General features: G+C 38.5%; 1 protein-coding gene and 1 pseudogene across 1 annotated transcript in view; both read left to right on the top strand.

Annotated features, from left to right (window-relative positions):
* The window catches only part of GREB1L (GREB1 like retinoic acid receptor coactivator), a 272,594-nt gene that overhangs the window by 69,791 nt on the left and 182,194 nt on the right, over positions 1 to 20,609 (top strand). The window contains exon 2 of the mRNA XM_044243306.1: positions 10,038 to 10,126. The gene's annotated coding sequence lies outside the window, so the exon portion shown is untranslated. The remainder of the gene's footprint in view (positions 1 to 10,037; positions 10,127 to 20,609) is intronic.
* Positions 15,260 to 17,912, top strand: LOC122903594 (annotated as a pseudogene).

Raw genomic sequence — 20,609 nt, 5'->3', positions numbered from 1 at the left:
GAAAACAACATCCATAAATTGGTGAATACATAAGTAATGTTTACAAGGTGTGGAAGGTGAAGAAGTGGAGACAAACTGCTCTGGATGCTTGGGTGAGGGACACAAGGACAATAATTGATTTCCTTGGTCAGGCAAGGATAAGATGGAAGGAACATTTGAAACCCTTGAAAATAATGGCATAATCAAGACCCTTTAAAAAACCAATTAACAGGGTACCTGGGTGGCTCAGGGTTAAGCCTCTGCCTTTGGCTCAGGTCATGATCTCAGGGTCCTGGGATCAAGCCCCACCTCAGTCTCTCTGCTTTATGGGGAGCCTGCTTCCCCACCTCTCTCTCTCTGCCTGCCTCTCTGTCTACTTGTGATCTCTCTCTCTGTCAAATAAATAAATAACATCTTTTTTTTTTAAAGCCAATTAACAATGCAAGCATGAGTTATCTTTGATTTCTCTCACAAAAGCAAAATAAACAAAACAAAGTCCTTGGCACATACTTCGGAGATATTCTGAGGACTGTTCTCATAACAGGATCAGGCAATACAAATAGTTGATAGTTGCATAAAGCTTTGTTTATTTTGAGTAGGTCAGAACAAGTCATTCTAATGGCTTTGAGTTGGCATGAACAGGCAGGACTGGCCTCTCCTCTTGCAAATTGTTATTCCTCTTCACACATGGACACATTTCTGTAAATGAGCCATTGGAGATAATTAGCTCTGACTAAATGCCCGTAACTTTTATGCCCATTATGAGCTGACTTGTGTTACCTCCTTTAGTCTGTGAAGGAGCCCAGCAAAGTGAGTGGTATTATCAACATTTTGCAGAAGCTAAGGCTCTGAGCAGTGGAGAAATTTACACAAGGTTGCCCAGCTTGTAAGAGGAAGAGGAGGAGCACAAATCCACAAAGAATTGTCTCTTTTACCCCAACGATATAGGATAGCCATACCAGTAATGATCCAAGACCACAGAGTAATCAAGACCTTTGCTTTTGGCTTGTAGTTTTCTAATGTAATTTCATAAGAGGTTAATTGTGCCAAGAAGTGGTGAGAAGGTATCTGGCTTATAAATAATCTCTCCTCCCTTTTATCTTTCCACGAAAATGCCAAAAAAATCCCTCAAACTTGGATTCAAACCACATTCCTTAGAATCCTCTGAAATAGTTGGCTCAGGTTTATGTCCTCTCCCAAAGCCAATTACTCTGTTATTGTTCTGTCTTTATGAAGAGTAAAGCAATAGTAATGACTTGTTTCACTACTCACAAGTAGGCTTTTCTCATAAATAGGATTTTTAAAAAATATATATTTATTTATTTATTTACTTATTTACTTGACAGAGAGAGAGAGAGAGAGAGCGCGCGCATGAGCACATAAACGGGGGGAGTGGCAGAAGCTCCTGGTGCTGGGCTCATTCCCAGGGTCCTGGGATTATGACCTGAGCCGAGGGTAGATGCTCAACTGACTGAGCTACCTAGGCACCCCTCATAAATAGGAATTTTAATTTTTAGGTAAACAAAGGGCCTTTTATCAATCTCTTGCTCATCCTGGTGTCAAAAAGTGGGCAGTTCGTTTTCCTGACTGGCTTAAGCAGAAACATCTAGGAAATTTCTTGAGGGATTACTTGATACATAGGAATCATTTGTTTTGCCCGCTCTTCCTACATCTGGTGATTTTTCACCAAGGGAGCCTAATTATTGCGGTTCAGTCTCTAAGCTGCTTTAGTACAGGAAGATTGGAACGATCCTGTTCCTTTTGTGAAAACCTGAATACACATTCGGAAAACCAAGAATCTATTTGAGGTCCAAAACAAAGGGTTATTCTCCCAAGAACCTGGCAAAAGGACTCCTTGACATATAGTAGGCACATGTGTCAACTCCTCGAAGACAAAAATTATTAATTTTCATTCTGTGAGCTCTCAGCACCTGATCCAAGGTCTGTTGGGCATGGAGTAGGTGCCTGAGAAGCAGAGAAGGCATGAGCTGCTTGATCGAATGTCCGCAGCAATACCACAGCAAACCCGCTGAGACCAGGTCATCTGATTTGTGAAATAGGGGAGAACCTAGCTAATTTCCTGTTTCATGGCTTGTATTCTGTGATAATTGCAGATCAAAATTGGCAAACTTATTCTCCAAAGGGCCAGATAGTAAAGATTTCAGGAGTTGTGGGCCAGTCATATGTGGTCTCTGTTGCAAAGACTCCACACTCCCATTGTTGTCTGAAAGCAGATGTACACAATATGGAAATGAATGAGCATGGCTATGTTCCAGTGAAACTTTATTTACAAAAATATGTAGTAGGTTGGGATTGGCCTAAGGGCCATGGTTTGCCTGTTCCTGATTTTAGGGACTGAAAGTTAATGGATTTTTAAAAGCATATCAAAAACTACTTAGTGGGTGTTAACTGGAGTTAATGTGGTGATCATTTTGCAATATATGCAAATATTGAATCATTATGTTAAATACCTGAGACTAATGTTATATATCATTTATACCTCAATTTTTAAAAAAAGATATTTTGTGAGTCAGATTCCTGTCTTGAAACAAAATGACCATATATAAAAGTCATTAAAAGGAGACATGGCCTCTGTAATCATTAATATAGGTCAATGGATTTGGCATGTAGGTAGAGGATAGAGAGCTAGGGGTTGCTTTCAGTGAGATCTCCCATTAATCAGCCATTAGTTTAAGACTTTGGTTGTGAAGAGTCTATATTCTTTGGCACACTAATTTTTTTTTCCAATTTATTTATTTTCAGAAAAACAGTATTCATTATTTTTTCACCACACCCAGTGCTCCATGCAAGCCGTGCCCTCTATAATACCCACCACCTGGTACCCCAACCTCCCACCCCTCCGCCACTTCAAACCCCTCAGATTGTTTTTCAGAGTCCATAGTCTCTCATGGTTCACCACCCCTTCCAATTTACCCAAAAGCACATACCCTCCCCAATGTCCATAACCCTACCCCCCTTCTCCCAAACCCCTCCCCCCAGCAACCCACAGTTTGTTTCGTGAGATTAAGAGTCACTTATGGTTTGTCTCCCTCCCTATCCCATCTTGTTTCATGGATTCTTCTCCTACCCACTTAAGCCCCCATGTTGCATCACTACTTCCTCATATCAGGGAGATCATATGATAGTTGTCTTTCTCCGCTTGACTTATTTCGCTAAGCATGATACGCTCTAGTTCCATCCATGTTGTCGCAAATGGCAAGATTTCGTTTCTTTTGATGGCTGCATAGTATTCCATTGTGTATATATACCACATCTTCTTTATCCATTCATCTGTTGATGGACATCTAGGTTCTTTCCATAGTTTGGCTATTGTGGACATTGCTGCTATAAACATTCGGGTGCACGTGCCCCTTTGGATCACTACGTTTGTATCTTTAGGGTAAATACCCAGTAGTGCAATTGCTGGGTCATAGGGCAGTTCTATTTTCAACATTTTGAGGAACCTCCATGCTGTTTTCCAGAGTGGTTGCACCAGCTTGCATTCCCACCAACAGTGTAGGAGGGTTCCCCTTTCTCCGCATCCTCGCCAGCATCTGTCATTTCCTGACTTGTTGATTTTAGCCATTCTGACTGGTGTGAGGTGATATCTCATTGTGGTTTTGATTTGTATCTCCCTGATGCCGATTGATATGGAGCACTTTTACATGTGTCTGTTGGCCATCTGGATGTCTTCTTTGCAGAAACGTCTGTTCATGTCCTCTGCCCATTTCTTGATTGGATTATTTGTTCTTTGGGTGTTGAGTTTGTTAAGTTCTTTATCGATTTTGGACACTAGTCCTTTATCTGATATGTCTATGCAAATATCTTCTCCCATTCTGTCAGTTGTCTTTTGATTTTGTTAACTGTTTCCTTTGCTGTGCAAAAGCTTTTGATCTTGATGAAATCCCAACAGTTCATTTTTGCCTTTGCTTCCCTTGCTTTTGGCGATGTTCCTAGGAAGATGTTGCTGCGGCTGAGGTCGAAGAGGTTGCTGCCTGTGTTCTCCTCAAGGATTTGGATGGATTCCTTTCTCACATTGAGGTCCTTAATCCATTTTGAGTTTATTTTTGTGTGTGGTGTAAGGAAATGGTCCAATTTCATTTTTCTGCACGTGGCTGTCCAATTTTTCCAACACCATTTATTGAAGAGGCTGTCTTTATTCCATTGGACATTCTTTCCTGCTTTGTCAAAGATTAGTTGACCATAGAGTTGAGGGTCTATTTCTGGGCTCTCTATTCTGTTCCATTGATCTATGTGTCTGTTTTTGTGCCAGTACCATGCTGTCTTGATGATGACAGCTTTGTAATAGAGCTTGAAGTGCGGAATTGTGATGCCACCAACTTTGGCTTTCTTTGTCAATATCCCTTTGGCTATTCGAGGTCTTTTCTGGTTCCATATAAATTTTAAAATTATTTGTTCCATTTCTTTGAAAAAGATGGATGGTACTTTGATAGGAATTGCATTAAATGTGTAGATTGCTTTATTTATTCTTCCAATCCAGGAGCATGGAACATTTTTCCATTTGTGTCTTCCTCAATTTCTTTCATGAGTACTTTATAGTTTTCTGAGTATAGATTCTTAGCCTCTTTGGTTAGGTTTATTCCTAGGTATCTTATGGTTTGGGGTGCAATTGTAAATGGGATTGACTCCTTAATTTCTCTTTCTTCTGTCTTGTTGTTGGTGTAGAGAAATGCAACTGATTTCTGTGCATTGATCTTATATCCTGACACTTTACTGAATTCCTGTACAAGTTCTAGCAGTTTTGGAGTGGAGTCTTTTGGGTTTTCCACATAGAGTATCATATCATCTGCGAAGAGTGTAATTTGACTTCTTCTTTGCTGATTTGGATGCCTTTAATTTCCTTTTGTTGTCTGATTGCTGAGGCTAGGACTTCTAGTACTATGTTGAATAGCAGTGGTGATAATGGACATCCCTGCCGTGTTCCTGACCTTAGTGGAAAAGCTTTCAGTTTTTCTCCATTGAGAATGATATTTGCGGTGGGTTTTTCATAGATGGCTTTGATGATATTGAGGTATGTGCCCTCTATCCCTACACTTTGAAGGGTTTTGATCAGGAAGGGGTGCTGTACTTTGTCAAATGCTTTTTCAGCATCTATTGAGAGTATCATATGGTTCTTGTTCTTTCTTTTATTGATGTGTTGTATCACATTGATTGATTTGCAGATGTTGAACCAACCTTGCAGCCCTGGGATAAATCCCACTTGGTCGTGGTGAATAATCCTTTTAATGTACTGTTGAATCCTATTGGCTAGTATTTTGGTGAGAATTTTCGCATCTGTGTTCATCAAGGATATTGGTCTATAGCTCTCTTTTTTGATGGGATCCTTGTCTGGTTTTGGGATCAAGGTGATGTTGGCCTCATAAAATGAGTTTGGAAGTTTTCCTTCCATTTTTATTTTTTGGAACAGTTTCAGGAGAATAGGAATTAGTTCTTCTTTAAATGTTTGGTAGAATTCACCGGGGCAGCTGTCTGGCCCTGGGCTTTTGTTTGTTTGGAGATTTTTAATGACTGTTTCAATCTCCTTACTGGTTATGGGTCTGTTCAGGCTTTCTATTTCTTCCTGGTTCAATTTTGGTAGTTTATATGTTTCTAGGAATGCATCCATTTCTTCCAGATTGTCAAATTTGTTGGTGTAGAGTTGCTCATAGTATGTTCTTATAATAGTTTGTATTTCTTTGGTGTTAGTTGTGATCTCTCCTCTTTCATTCATGATTTTATTTATTTGGGTCCTTTCTCTTTTCTTTTTGATAAGTCTGGCCAGGGGTTTATCAATTTTATTAATTCTTTCAAAGAACCAGCTCCTAGTTTCGTTGATTTGTTCTGTTGTTTTTTTGGTTTCTATTTCATTGATTTATGCTCTGATCTTTATGATTTCTCTTCTCCTGCTGGGCTTAGGGTTTCTTTCTTGTTCTTTCTCCAGCTCCTTTAGGTGTAGGGTTAGGTTGTGTACCTGAGACCTTTCTTGTTTCTTTTTTTTTTTTTTTAATTTTTTTTTTTAAGATTTTATTTTATTTATTTGAGAGAGAGAGACAGTGAGAGAGAGAATGAGCGAGGAGAAGGTCAGAGAGCGAAGCAGACTCCCCATGGCGCTGGGAGCCTGATGTGGGACTCGATTCTGGGACTCCAGGATCACGCCCTGAGCCGGAGGCAGTCGTTTTTTTTTTTGTTTTTTTTTTTTTAAAGATTTTATTTATTTATTTGAGAGAGAGAGACAGTGAGAGAGAGCATGAGCGAGGAGAAGGTCAGAGAGCGAAGCAGACTCCCCATGGCGCTGGGAGCCTGATGTGGGACTCGATCCCGGGACTCCAGGATCACGCCCTGAGCCGAAGGCAGTCGTCCAACCAACTGAGCCACCCAGGCGTCCCCGGAGTCAGTCGTTTAACCAACTGCGCCACCCAGGCGTCCCCCTTTCTTGTTTCTTGAGAAAAGCTTGTACCGCTATATATTTTCCTCTCAGGACTGCCTTTGTTGTGTCCCACAGATTTTGAACTGTTGTATTTTCATTATCATTTGTTTCCATGATTTTTTTCAGTTCTTCTTTAATTTCCCGGTTGACCCATTCATTCTTTAGAAGGATGCTGTTTAGTCTCCATGTATTTGGGTTCTTTCCAAACTTCCTCTTGTGGTTGAGTTCTAGCTTCAGAGCATTGTGGTCTGGAAATATGCAGGGAATGATCCCAATCTTTTGATACCGGTTGAGTCCTGATTTAGGACCGAGGATGTGATCTATTCTGGAGAATGTTCCATGTGCACTAGAGAAGAATGTGTATTCTGTTGCTTTGGGATGAAATGTTCTGAATATATCTGTGATGTCCATCTCATCCAGTGTATCATTTAAGGCCTTTATTTCCCTGTTGATCTTTTGCTTGGATGATCTGTCCATTTCAGTGAGGGGAGTGTTAAAGTCCCCTACTATTATTGTATTATTGTTGATGTGTTTCTTTGATTTTGTTATTAATTGGTTTATATAGTTGGCTGCTCCCACGTTGGGGGCATAGATATTTAAAATTGTTAGATCTTCTTGTTGGACAGACCCTTTGAGTATGATATAGTGTCCTTCCTCATCTCTTATTATAGTCTTTGGCTTAAAATCTAATTGATCTGATATAAGAATTGCCACTCCTGCTTTTTTCTGATGTCCATTAGCATGGTAAATTCTTTTCCACCCCCTCACTTTAAATCTGGAGGTGTCTTCAGGCTTAAAATGAGTTTCTTGGAGGCAACATATAGATGGGTTTTGTTTTTTTATCCATTCTGATACCCTGTGTCTTTTGATTGGGGCATTTAGCCCATTAACATTCAGGGTAACTATTGAGAGATATGATTTTAGTGCCATTTTATTGTCTGTAAGGTGACTGTTACTGTATATTGTCTCTGTTCCTTTCTGATCTACCACTTGTAGGCTCTCTCTTTGCTTAGAGGACCCCTTTCAGTATTTCCTGTAGAGCTGGTTTGGTGTTTGCAAATTCTTTCAGTTTTTGTTTGTCCTGGAAGCTTTTATAATCTCTCCTTCTATTTTCAATGATAGCCTAGCTGGATATAGTATTCTTGGCTGCATGTTTTTCTTGTTTAGTGCTCTGAAAATATCATGCCAGATCTTTCTGGCCTGCCAGGTCTCTGTGGATAAGTCAGCTGCCAATCTAATACTTTTACCATTGTATGGTAAAAGACTTCTTTTCCCGGGCTGGTTTCAGGATTTGCTCTTTGTCACTAAGGCTTGTAAATTTTACTATTAAGTGACGGGGTGTGCGCCTATTCTTATTGATTTTGAGGGGCGTTCTCTGAACCTCCTGAATTTTGATGCTCGTTCCCTTTGGCACACTAATTTTTCTTCCCAGAGTGTATCATAAGAAGTAATTAGCAAGTATGGTAAATATTTATGTATAGATGTTTAACATATATCATTTAAAAATTTATAGGAACCATTTAAGTGTTCAATATTAGAAGAATATTATGATATATCCACATGCAAAAATATGCACATTACCAGTTTCTTTCCATATTTTGGCTGCCCAGGGCAAGAGGACAAATAGAGGCTTACTTACATAACATGTCTAAATATTTTAAAGTTTTAAATCAAGTAAGAAACTCATAGAGTATGTGTCAGCCTCTGGCTTTGACAATGGCCTAGAAGGCCATATATTAATTTAGAAGTCTCAGATTCTTTGGAATCCCATCCTGGAATATGATGACATGGGAAGAGCCAGCCTCTTACTCCATCTAGCTCTGTTTCAGCCTCAAGAGGAGTCTTACAAAGCTTTTGAGGGCACTCAATTCTCTCACACCCAAAATCCATCAACACCCTTGCACCACTTGGCCACTCCTGGGTCTGGCGTGTACAGTGCTGTGCTCTTGGCCCTCAGGGAATAAGACTGGAGAAGGGCTCAGTGGGGCCATTTGCTCATGGAATTCCAGGATTCTGAGTATCTAGAGAATGTTCTAGAAGGATGACACAGACTCTGTGTGGATACATTCTCCTTTCCCTATGGACCCCCATTCTCATGGCAAGGGGTATAGCGAAATGAGGGCCTGAGCAGGGTTACTGGAAAACCCTGGGTCCTGGGCAACCTGGTATAAGGGCTGTGCTGCCCATTATAATGTTTAATAAAAGGTTTTAATAACATGAGAAATGTTTTCATTATGATTTTATGTGAAAGAGGTTTAATAGTGAATATTTGGACTAATCTACATAATTGAGATTATGTAGAGAAAATATATACAAAAAGAACTAGAAGAGAGAACTAGAAAGAAACATGCTGGAACATTAAATGTAATTGTCTCTGAGTGCTGAGTTGGGGGTGATTTTTTTTTTAAGGTATTGAACGTTCTCTCTGTTTGCTTGCCATATTTCCTATGAAGAGCATGTATTGCAGTGATAATCAAGAGAAAATGACTTACAAAACACTCCTAATATTTTGACCTACACTCTGAATAAATGCAGGAGAGTATTATGGTAATTGGTGTTCTTTATCACAGGTTTGAGGAAGTGGAAAAGCTCATTTTTCTCTCTCCTTTGACCTTTAAAAGAGCATTTATTGCCTTTCTTCAGTTTGGATCTCATCCTGACTTTTTACTAGCTGTGTAACATTAGGGAGGTCTTTCACTTTCTCTAAAACTCAAGTTCCTTTTTTAGAAATGGAAATAGTGATGGTTATATCACAAGATGTTTGTGGAGAGTCATGCTACTAGCATATGAGGAAGATGTGGGGTGCAGGAGGACACTGGTGCTGCTTTGCTATCCCTACCATCCCCCATTCTATGATGTGTGAGTCGGGATAGAGCAGAAATAGAAGCTCTCTCAGGACATTTGCAAATTAACAGGAAAGATAACGCATAAAGCTTGTAATGATCAGCTAGAGAAGTCTAGTAAGTACAAAGAGTGAAATAAAAGTGGTTGTGACTGGTGGCGGCGGAACCCATTGGCAGTTCACTTTTTCTGGGTCTGGTGAGAATTGCACCAATAATAATAATAATAATAATAATAATGTTTATACATCTGTGTTAAGGTAACTTGAACCAGATTTAAACCCAGAATTCCCTAGAGACTATGGCTGGAGTTTCCATGATCTTAAATACCTTTGTTAACTGGGTAGAAAGGCACACAAAATAGAGACATCTCTTCAAAACTCATTTGGAGCCTGGATGGAGAACGCAGTTATTAATTTTACTGTAGAGAGAGTTCCTACCCATAGTCTGCTTATTGCAGTAAACCAGGGAAACACATTTATGACAAGCAAAAAACAAATCTACCTCTTTTAGGACTTGTGTTATTGAAGGCAACACCAAAACTAGGGCATGAACAATTTCTTTTTGTTCCAGTCTTTAAGTGATGGAAGAGAGGTCTGGCTCAAATTATAGGAGATTAGGAAAGGTGCAATATTATGTTTAGAACACTGTTAAGGTTACAGCTGAAATTTGTCTCCCAGATCTTTTTGTCTCTGACAAATAGCAGTGATCATTTTGATGGTGGCTGAAGAGATGAAGTATTAATGGATGGAACACCAGGCACTGAGATTCTATTCCTTCTTTGTCCACAGGCTTTTGGGCTCTTGGGACTTTCGGAGCTTGCTCTATCCCATGTTTATGGGCAGTCACAACCACCTCTTGTTATTGGGCTCTTGTGAAAGTAAGTAATGTTTCCAGAACTTGTTTTAAGTTGTTGAAAAGAGGGCACCTATGGAAATACAGCTATACTGTCATTATTGTTACCATCACTTATTATGAATGACTCTTTAAAAATTTATCTTATTACTATTTCTTAGCAACAAGATTTAAGTTTGTTGAAATAGGCACCTTCTTTCCTAATACATTTTTAAATTCTCCCATCCCAAGTTATATAACATTTAAAAAATAATTGCAAATTCATTATACAATAATTTTGTAATAGTAAAACAAGCATCAGTTTATGGAGTGTACTTTGTGGGACCAAGGGCTATGATCCCATATTCCTACTCCAGTAAAAGGCCCCGCACAGACCTGGAGACAGTTGAGGCCTGACTTTTTATATCTGAGTATCTTTGTTTAAGGCTCTAGCTCTGCTGATCTATTTCCTCATATTAAATCATGTCTCCCAAATTAGTGTAAGAGTTAAATGAGATGATACTCGTGAAAATAACCATTTCAGAACCTAGTATGTAGTAAGTACTCAACAAATGTCTAGAGAATCTAAATCTGTTTGATCAGGCAACAGTAAAAAAAAGAAAGTTAAGGGTAAAACAACAGATAATATTGGACTAGTCCTTAAACTCAGATAAAAAAATCCATGGTCCATAGGGGGACTTGTGGTTTTTTTGCTTTTGTTTTCTCCCAAGATCTAGACAGCTAATGACCTTAGAAACTATCCCTATCCTTTCTACATTCTTTTAATTGTGTGCCTCTTAAAAGCTGGTCCAGATTTTTCGACCGAACTAGTGTGACCTTGACTATAAGACACACGTGTATGGGTAAAGGCCAGTTATAATCAGTCTCCATCTTCCAACACCTAAAATTTAGAAAACTCAAAATAATGTAAATCTAATGCACATGAAACTCAGATACTGCTTTTGAGCATATTCTGTTCTCTACCTTCATGAAGAAGGAATAAATGGTAAGTTAACATGCCAATACCAGAAATTTACATAAGACATACCAAAAACAATATGTGGGATGTGTCAGACTCAGAATATAGGGATGATGCTTTCAGCCTTGTAGGAGGAACCAGGGTTCTCCATCTCATATGTAAAACGTGCTTTCCAGATGCCTGTGACAGCACATTGTCAGATGAATGAGTAGTCATGGCTGTTGTCTTATAGTCCAAGCATTTCTGCATTCAGGAGTTATGTATGTTTGTTGCCAAATATGTATTTGTCAGTTGTTATTGTGTATGATTTAATTAGACATTAAATAACCAATAAAATATAAATTTAAAAAATAGTTATTAATTATGTGAAAATTAGGTTAAACAATTTGAACAGACATGACAGAGGTGAGTTGCCAAAAACAATTCCTGTTGAGACAGGTGTGGCAAAAGTACTATGAAAGATATTTATGGGGAGAATCATAAAGTCCTAAAAGTATTCTAGACTTACATTATTTTATAAGTGTATTTAAATCATTTCACTCTAAACAGGTGGAAACTAGAGGGGTGCCAGGGTGGCTCAGTCATTAAGCATCTGCCTTCAGCTCAGGTCAAGATCCCAGGGACCTGGGATTGAGCCCCCCGTGGAGCTCCTTGCCCAGCAGGAGGCCTGCTTCTCCCTCTCCCACTCCTCTTGTTTATGTTCCTTCTCTTGTTGTGTCTCTCTTTCTGTCAAATAAATAAATAAATAAAATCTTTAAAAAAAAACAACAGATGGGAACTGGATATTATAGATAATGCATTAAGGATGTGGTTCATCAGAGGAACCTACAAACAGTTGACTCATACCCAAAGTAAAAGCCCTTTCCTTTCATTCAAAGATTGGCAGATGAATTCACATGTTTTGAGTTAAATATGGATCTTTGAGTTAAAAATGGATCTTTCTGTGTGTGTGAGAAAGTTATTTATTATAAACTCGACCATCCACATTTAAGTATGTTGATGAATGATATTAGGGAATTATGCCTTAAGGCCAGATAATCTTATATTGTATTTTCAGAATTAACATAGAAAAATTGAATTGTTAGATAGTTTTAGAGTTAGAGTTATTTATTGGGTAGAATTTCCAGTTCTAGTTACAGACGAAAATTAGTATTTTCTTCCTTCTTTTCTTGAAAATGGCAACTAGGACAGGAAAAAATCCCAACTTGGGCAAAACTAGAGGACACCTGAAAACGCCAAACTGCGTGAGAAAGCACTGCCAAATACAATGAAGGTAAACTAGGGTATTGGTAGATGCCTAGAAAGACCCTACAGCTGCACACCTGAAACAAGGCTGGCAGAACAGTTAATTACATGGGGCACTATTGTTGCCAAAACCAATAATTCTTTGGAACAATGAGAATGGCTATGCAAGCTGATGCAAAACATCATTGGAGCTGGTTTGACTAAAGAAATAAAAGTAGTCAAGGCCAAATAAGGAATGCCCAAGGAAATAACATTTGTTCAAAGTATTTATGAGTGAGGCAAAATAAAGAAAAAGGATATTATTTTGAACAGGCTTTAAGTACTGCTCTCTTCTGACTGAGAAGTTACAGCTAAAATAATTCACACACACAATGTGTCAAAGAGTAAATTCCTGCTAGCTCAAAATATGGTCCTCATTTTTTCCCACATGATATTTGTCATTCTCTGACTGACTTATTTCACTTAGCATAATACCCTCTAGTTCCACCCACATCATTGCAAATGACAAGATTTCATTCTGTTTGATTTATATATATATATACAATGGAATATATATACATACCACATCTCCTTTTTCCATTCATCTGTCAATGGACTTCTGGGCTCTTTCCATATTTTAGCTATTGTGGACATTGCCGCTATAAACATTGGGGTGCATATACTCATTCTAATCATTATGTTTCTATCCTTTGGATAAATACCTAATAGTACAACTACTGGGTCATAGGGTAGCTCTTTTTTAACTTTTTGAGGGATCTCCATGCTATATTCCAGAGTGGCTGCACTAGTTTACACTTTCACAAGCAGTGTTAGAGGGTTCTCCTTTCTCCACATCTGTTGTTCCTGAGTTGTTAATTTTAGCCATGATAGACAGATATTTTTAAACACGTAAGAATGCAGGAATATAGCTCCTAAGAGTCTTTTGTGACTATTGAACAAACTGTCACAGGGATCAACTGGAGGAGCACATTGAATCCATTAAATTGTAGAAATAAGACTTCAAAATATTTGGGAAAATAATAAATTTTAAAAACTGACAATGATACTTAAAAAATTCAAGGGAAATGGGGAAAGAATGCTGTGTATGACTGAAAACACTAAAGTCCTCATCTTTTATAGCCAGTGGTCAAAAGATGTAATTTAGGGATCCCTGAGTGGCTCAGTCAGTTAAGTTTCTGCCTTCAGCTCAAATCATGATCCCAGGATCCTGGGATTGAGCTTGTGTTAGGCCCCTACTGAGCAGGGACCCTGTTTCTTCTCCCTCTGCATCTCCCCCTCATTTGTGCTCTCTTTGTCTCTCTCTCAAATAAGCAAATAAATTTTTAAAAAAATTTTAATTTAAAGCTGGTAAAGCTGATAAATCAATAATAGATAAGTATAATTAAACCTATGAAGGTAAAAACTCAGAAAAATATTAAAATAAAATCAGGTAGAAGGGTAAATGGTGGAAAGAAAGAAGTAGATGTATACTAAACTTGTCATTATTCAGTTTGGAGTCAGTAGATAATATATAAAGAAAATAGAAGATTAAATGCAATCTATAAAGTTATAAATTAACAAACACGAAAAACACTTTAAAATTACCAAAAGAAACATACATACATATGCACAGAAAGCAAATATAGCTCACATCATAAAAGATTATTTTTAAAAGAAAGAAGCAATAAAAACAAAACATAATGTAAAATATAATTTAAGGTTAAGATTAAACATATCTATTGAATGGATAAAGAAGATGTGGTATATATACACAATGGAATACTATGCAGCCATCAAAAGAAATGAAATCTTGCCATTTGCGACAACGTGGATGGAACTAGAGCGTATCATGCTTAGCGAAATAAGTCAAGCAGAGAAAGACAACTACCATATCATCTCCCTGATATGAGGAAGTGGTGATGCTACATGGGGGCTTAAGTGGGTAGGAGAAGAATAAATGAAACAAGATGGGATTGGGAGGGAGACAAACCATAAGTGACTCTTAATCTCACAAAACAAACTGAGGTTGCTGGGGGGAGGGGGGTTGGGAGAAGGGGGGTGGGGTTATGGACATTGGGGAGGGTATGTGCTTTGGTGAGTGCTGTGAAGTGTGTAAACCTGGCGATTCACAGACCTGTACCCCTGGGGATAAAAATATATGTTTATAAAAAATTTTAAAAAAACATATCTATCATGTAATTAATTCATTCAGGAACCATTTAAGCTCTTACTATGTGTCAGGCATTGCTCTAAGTATTGATCCATTTAATCCTCATGATAGCTATTCATTCAAGGAACTATGGTTATCCACATTTTGTGGATGAGAAAATAGAGCACAGAAAGGAATAGTGACTGCTTCCCATCTCACAAATTGTAAGTGAAGTAAATAGGATTAGCATCCAGGTAGTTAAGAACTGGGTTCTTTTTTTTTTTTTTTAAGATTTTATTTATTTGACAGACAGAGATCACAAGTAGGCAGAGAGGCAGGCAGAGAGAGAGAGAGGAGGAGGAAGCAGGCTCCCTGCAGAGCAGAGAGCCTGATGTGGGGCTCGATTTATATATGTGTGTGTATATTTATATTCAATTCTATTCCATCTTTCCTAAGAAGAACAAACAGGAAACTGCTAATAGTTGTTGTCCCTAGGGAGAACTAGTAAATGAAAGAAGTTACTTTTCTTTTTTTTTTTTTTTTAAGATTTTATTTATTTATTTGACAGAGAGAGATCATAAGTAGGCAGACAGGCAGGCAGGCAGAGAGAGAGGAGGAAGCAGGCTCCCTGCTGAGCAGAGAGCCCGATGTGGGACTCGATCCCAGGACCCTGAGATCATGACCTGAGCCGAAGGCAGCGGCTTAACCCACTGAGCCACCCAGGCGCCCTACTTTTCATTATATATACAGGCATAATTTGTTTCAGGACGCTTCACTCTATTGCTCTTCACAGATACTGCATTTTTTTTTTTTTTTTTTTTACAAATTGAAGTTTTCTGACAACAATGCTTTGAGCCTTTGAGCAAGTCTGCCATTTTTCCAACAGCATTTGCTCACCTCATGTCTCTGTCATATTTTGGTACCTCTCGAATATTTAAAAATTTTTCACTATTATTGTATTTGTTGTGGTATGATTTGTGTAATGAGTAATCTTTGATGTTACTATTGCAATTATTTGGAGGTACAATGAACTGTACCTATATAAAACAATGAACTTAATTGATCAATGTTGTGTGTGATCCGACAGCTCCACTGACCTGTTGTTTCCCCCATCTCTCTCCCTCTCCCTGGGCCTCACTATTCCCAGAGACACAATGACATTGAAATTAGGCCAATGAATAGTTACTCTACAGTGGTGTCTAACTGTTCAAGTGAAAGGAAGAGCCATGTGTCTCTCATTTTAAATCAAAAGCTGGAGATGAATAATGAGGAAGGCTTGTTGAAAGCCAAGATTAGCTAAAACCTATGCCTCTTGTGCCAAAGCCAAGTCGTGAATGCAAAGGAAAAGTTCTTTTTTTTTCTTTTTCTTTTCTTTTCTTTTTTTTTTTTTTTTTTTTTTTGAGAGAGAACTGAAGTGGGAGGAACAGGGCGGAGGGGAGGGTAGAGAGAGAATCTTAAGCAGGCTCCTTGCCAAGAATGGAGCCTAAGGTGGGGCTTGATCTCAAGACTCAGATCATGACCTGAGCTGAAATCAAGAGTCTGACACTTAACTTACTGAGCCACCCAGGCACCCTGTAAAGGAAATATTTTTGAAGGAAATGAAAAGTGTTACTCCAGTGAATGCACAGTGATAAGAAAGTGAAATACCTTTATTGCTGAGATGGAGAAAGTTTGAGTGGTCTGGTTAGAAGATCAAACCAGCCACAACATTCCCTTAAGCCAAAGCATAATCCAGAGCAAGGCCCTGACTCTCTTCAATTCTGTGAAGGCTGAGAAAGGTGAGGCAGCTGCAGAAGAAAAGTCTGAAGCTGGCAGAGTGTGGATCATGAGGTTTAAGGAAAGAAGTTGCCCCCGTGACGTCAACACGTGCAAGGTGAAACAGCAAAGTGATGATGGAGAAGCCACAGCAAGTGACCCAGAAGCTCTAGCTAAGATCATTATTGAAGGCATCTACACGGAACAGATTTTTCAATGTTGGTGAAACAGCCTTTTATTGGAAAAAGATGTCATTTTGCCCTTTCATGGTTACAGAGGAGAAGTCAATGCCTGACTTCCAAAGCTTCAAAGGACAGGCTGGCTCTCTTGTTAGGGGCTGCTGCAGCTGGGGACTTTAAGTTGAAGCCAGTGCTCCTTTGCTATTCTGACAATCCTAGGGCCCTGAAGAACTAAGCTAAATCTCCTCTGCCTGTGTTCTAGAAATGAACAACAAAGCCTGGATGACAGCACATCTGCTTATAACATGGTTTACTGGGTATTTTAAGGCCACCATTGAGACCTACTGCTTAGAGGAAAAGATTCCTTTCAAAATATTACTGCTCACTGACAATGCACCTGGTCACCCAAGAGCTCTGGTGGAGATGTTCGAGATGAATGTTGTTTTCCTGTCCACAAACACAACATCCATTCTGCAGCCCCTGGATCAAGGAGTAATTTTGACTTCAATCTTATTATTGGAGGAATACATTTCTTAAGGCTATAGCTGTCCTAGATGGTGATTCCTCTGATGGATCTGGGCAAAGTCAGTGGAAAACATTCTGGAAAGGATTCACCATTCAAGATGTCATTAAGAATATTCATGATTCATGGGAAGAAGTCAAAATATCAACATTACCAGGAGTTAGGAAGAAATTCATTCCAACCCTCATGGATAACTTTGAGGGATTCCAGACTTCAGTGGAGGAAGTCACAGCAGGGGTGATGGAAACAGCAAGAGAACTAACTTTAGAAGTGGAGCCTGAAGATGAAGATTGCTACAAGCTCATGATCAAACTTTAATGGATGAGAAGTTGCTTCTTATGGATGAGCACAGAAAGTGATTTCTTGAGAAGAAATCTACTCCTGGTGAAGATGCTGTGGAGATTGTTGAAATGATAACAAAGGATTTAGAATATTATATGAACTTAGGTGGAAAAACAGTGGCAGAGTTTGAGAGGATTGACTAACTTTGAAAGAAGTTCTACTGTGGGTAAAATGCTATCAAACAGTATCACATGCCACAGAGCAATTACTCATAAAGGGAAGAGTCATTCAGTACAGCAAACTTCATTGTTGTCTTGTGTTAAGAAATTGCCACAGCCACCCAGCCTTCAACAACCAACAGCCTGATCAGTCAGCATCCATCAACATCAAGACAAGACCCTCAACCAGCAAAAGATTATGATTTGCTAAAAGCTCAGATGATGTTTAGAATTTTTTTAGTAATAAAGTATTTTTTTAATATTTTATTTATTTGACAGAGAGAAATCACAACCAGGCAGAGAGGCAGGCAGAGAGAGAAGGAAGCAGGCTCCCTGCTGAGCAGAGAGCCCGAGGCGGGGCTCGATCCCAGGACCCTGGGACCATGACCTGAGCTGAAGGCAGAGGCTTCAACCCACTGAGCCACCCACTTAAAAATAATTTAAAGTATTTTTAAATTAAGGTGGCACATTGTTTTTTAGACACTATGCTGTTGTACACTTCATAGACGACAGTGTAGTGTAAACGTAATTTTTGTATGTACTGGGAGACCAAAAAATTCACTTGACTGGCTTTTTGTGATATTTGTTTTATTGTGGTGGTCTGGAACCAAACCTATAATATTTTTGAGTATGCCTATATGTTGTTGTGGGTGCACACTGTCTACTAAAATATTATTTTTTTTAATTGTAAGAGAAATGTATATATAATCCACATCCTTGGGAAAGAAAGAGTTCCTGAATTTTCCAGAGATTAATTTAATGTACAGAACTTTTTAGTTGTAAGGGACCTCTAGAGTTTGTTCTCTGAAATGCTTAGATTTTTAAAAGCAACAATTTTATAGAAAGTTTTCAAAAGATTACTATAGTTTATCGATTGCTTAGTAAGTATAACTTTATCCTGATTATTTTGCTTATATTCTATGTCTTAATTTTGGGCCAAGCTACAGACTAGAACTATGTACTCCTAAACTAAATGGCTCCAGCTTGCTGAATATTTTAAGTTCTCTTGTCTCCTCTTTGAAGTTATTTTTGTCTTCACTGTGAAGTGTCAAATTTAAATTTTCACTTCCTTTTTTATTGTCATCGTCCTTCTGCCTGGCATCTCGCTACTTTCAATCTGTCAAAGCTAGGAATCCCATATCCAGTCTCCTTCAAACTGTGTCAAATGAAAGGAAATAAGTTGGGTAAGTGCCAGATGGCTCCCCTTGAGTGAAGTGCAAATACATTTAGAATGTGAACTTTGTGCAGTCTGTTGTGTCTGTTTGTATACTTACCTGCTTACTTTTAGACCATGGACTGTGTTTACAGTAGTTGAGAATTCTGGGTCAGTGACCCCTAGAAAGAGAAGTTGTTACTGTACTTGAATTGTTGGAAAATTTGGGCATACATACTTATGCTTCTTACCAATACATTTTTTTAAGATTGTATTTATTTGTTAGATTGTGCACATAAGCGGGGTGGGGGGAGGGGCGGAGGGAGGAGAAGCAGACCCCCCCACTGAGTAGGGACCTGAACCCAGGGCTCTATCCCAGGACCTTGAGATCATGACCTGAGCCAAAGGCCCAGGTGCCCCTTATCAATGCCTTTTTAATGAAGTGACTGAACATGAGCACATAAATAACAAATTCATTTTTACTGAACCTAACTGAAAAGCCCTGTAATATCCTATCATTTGGGTTTATAGTAAAACCTGCCTATGAATTTAGTTTGTAGGAGGTTGAATGCAGATATATCTCTTTCTTCAGTATCCTGTGGCTCCTAGGGGAAAGTTCTATCTTGATTAAATATGAAAGGAATTGGGGCGCCTGGGTGGCTCAGTGGGTTAAGCCTCTGCCTTCATGATCTCATGATCTCAGGGTCCTGGGATCGAGCCCCACATTGGGCTCTCTGAACAGCAGGGAGCCTGCTTCCCCCTCTCTCTGACTGCCTCTCTGCCTACTTATGATCCCTGTCTGTTGAATAAATAAAGAAAAATCTTTAAAAAGAATATGAAAGGAATTATTCATGTGATAAAATAACAGGTAACTGGAAATTTTATACAACTGGCAAATTGTGTCTCTCTAAAAATCAACCAGAAAATAGTTTCTCATTTTAACCCTTATAATCGAAAATGTGTGTAAGGGGAATTACTCTACTCTTCTGCTCTAGGAAACCATTTCTGGCATAAGTTAATCTAGGGCTGAGGTGGTGACATGTGCTGTCAGGAACCTGGGCCCCTTCTGTTGTTTGTTCCTCTGTGGATAGCTTTCATTCCTTAAGATGCTTTATGGTCCAAGAGAGCTGACTGACTGAGCTCCAACAACCTTGTTCACAATTCTAATTTTATATTCTTTTTATAAAAGTGAAACAGACTCTTAACTGTGAGAACAAACTGATGGTTACCAGATGGGAGGTGTTGGGGGTGGAATTAGTGAAACAGGGGATGGGGATTAAAGGACACTCATCCCGATGAGCACCGAGTGATGTACAGAATTGTTGAATCACTATATTGTACACCTGAAACCAATAAGATACTATATGTTAACTACACTGGCATTAAAATTAAAAATGTAAAAAAATTAAAATTAAATTAAAAACGTTGATATTTTTTTAAAACCATGAATGTGCTGGGTAATCATGTAGTTTAGTGAATTAGCCAAATTCCTTTTCATTAAAATGTCATATTAATTTTGTTTACAGTTCTAACACTGTAGTTAATCATGAATACAAATCATCTTTTAATCCGATATCATAGATGCCCTAAAAACAATCATAGGAGGATAAGATGGCTACTACTTTCTAAAAAAGATTTGTGTTCTCTTTGATCCGGACCTCAAATATATGAAACTGGTCATTAAACAAGTTCTTCCCATTGAGAAATGTTGCTAGCAGTAAAATCGAGGTATTAGCCAGCCTGTTGTTTCTTCCTCTTTCTCTAAATGTGTTGTTGTTTACCATTTGGCACATGTAGCCTTTTGGCAGATGTCTGCGCTTCTTTTTTTCTTTTTTTCCACCTTGCTGTCTCATACTTAAAGACCAGTCTAGCCACAAAATCCGTTGAACCATTCAGCTACGGAGTAAATCACGAAACTTTGCATTTCTGGGACAATTGCTAAAAATTAGAATTTGTGGTGGATACCATAGGATTTACTTGATAAGGAAGTAGAAATAAAAGAACACCTTATTAAAAACAAATTGAAAAATATTATTTTTCTAAGGTTTCAATCTATTCTTAAATTTC

This window comes from Neovison vison, chromosome 3, assembly GCF_020171115.1.
Source record: "Neovison vison isolate M4711 chromosome 3, ASM_NN_V1, whole genome shotgun sequence".
Taxonomy (NCBI): Eukaryota; Metazoa; Chordata; class Mammalia; order Carnivora; family Mustelidae; genus Neogale; species Neogale vison.
The sequence above is the reverse complement of the archived record's forward strand: the minus strand, read 5'-3'. Positions and strand labels throughout refer to the sequence as shown.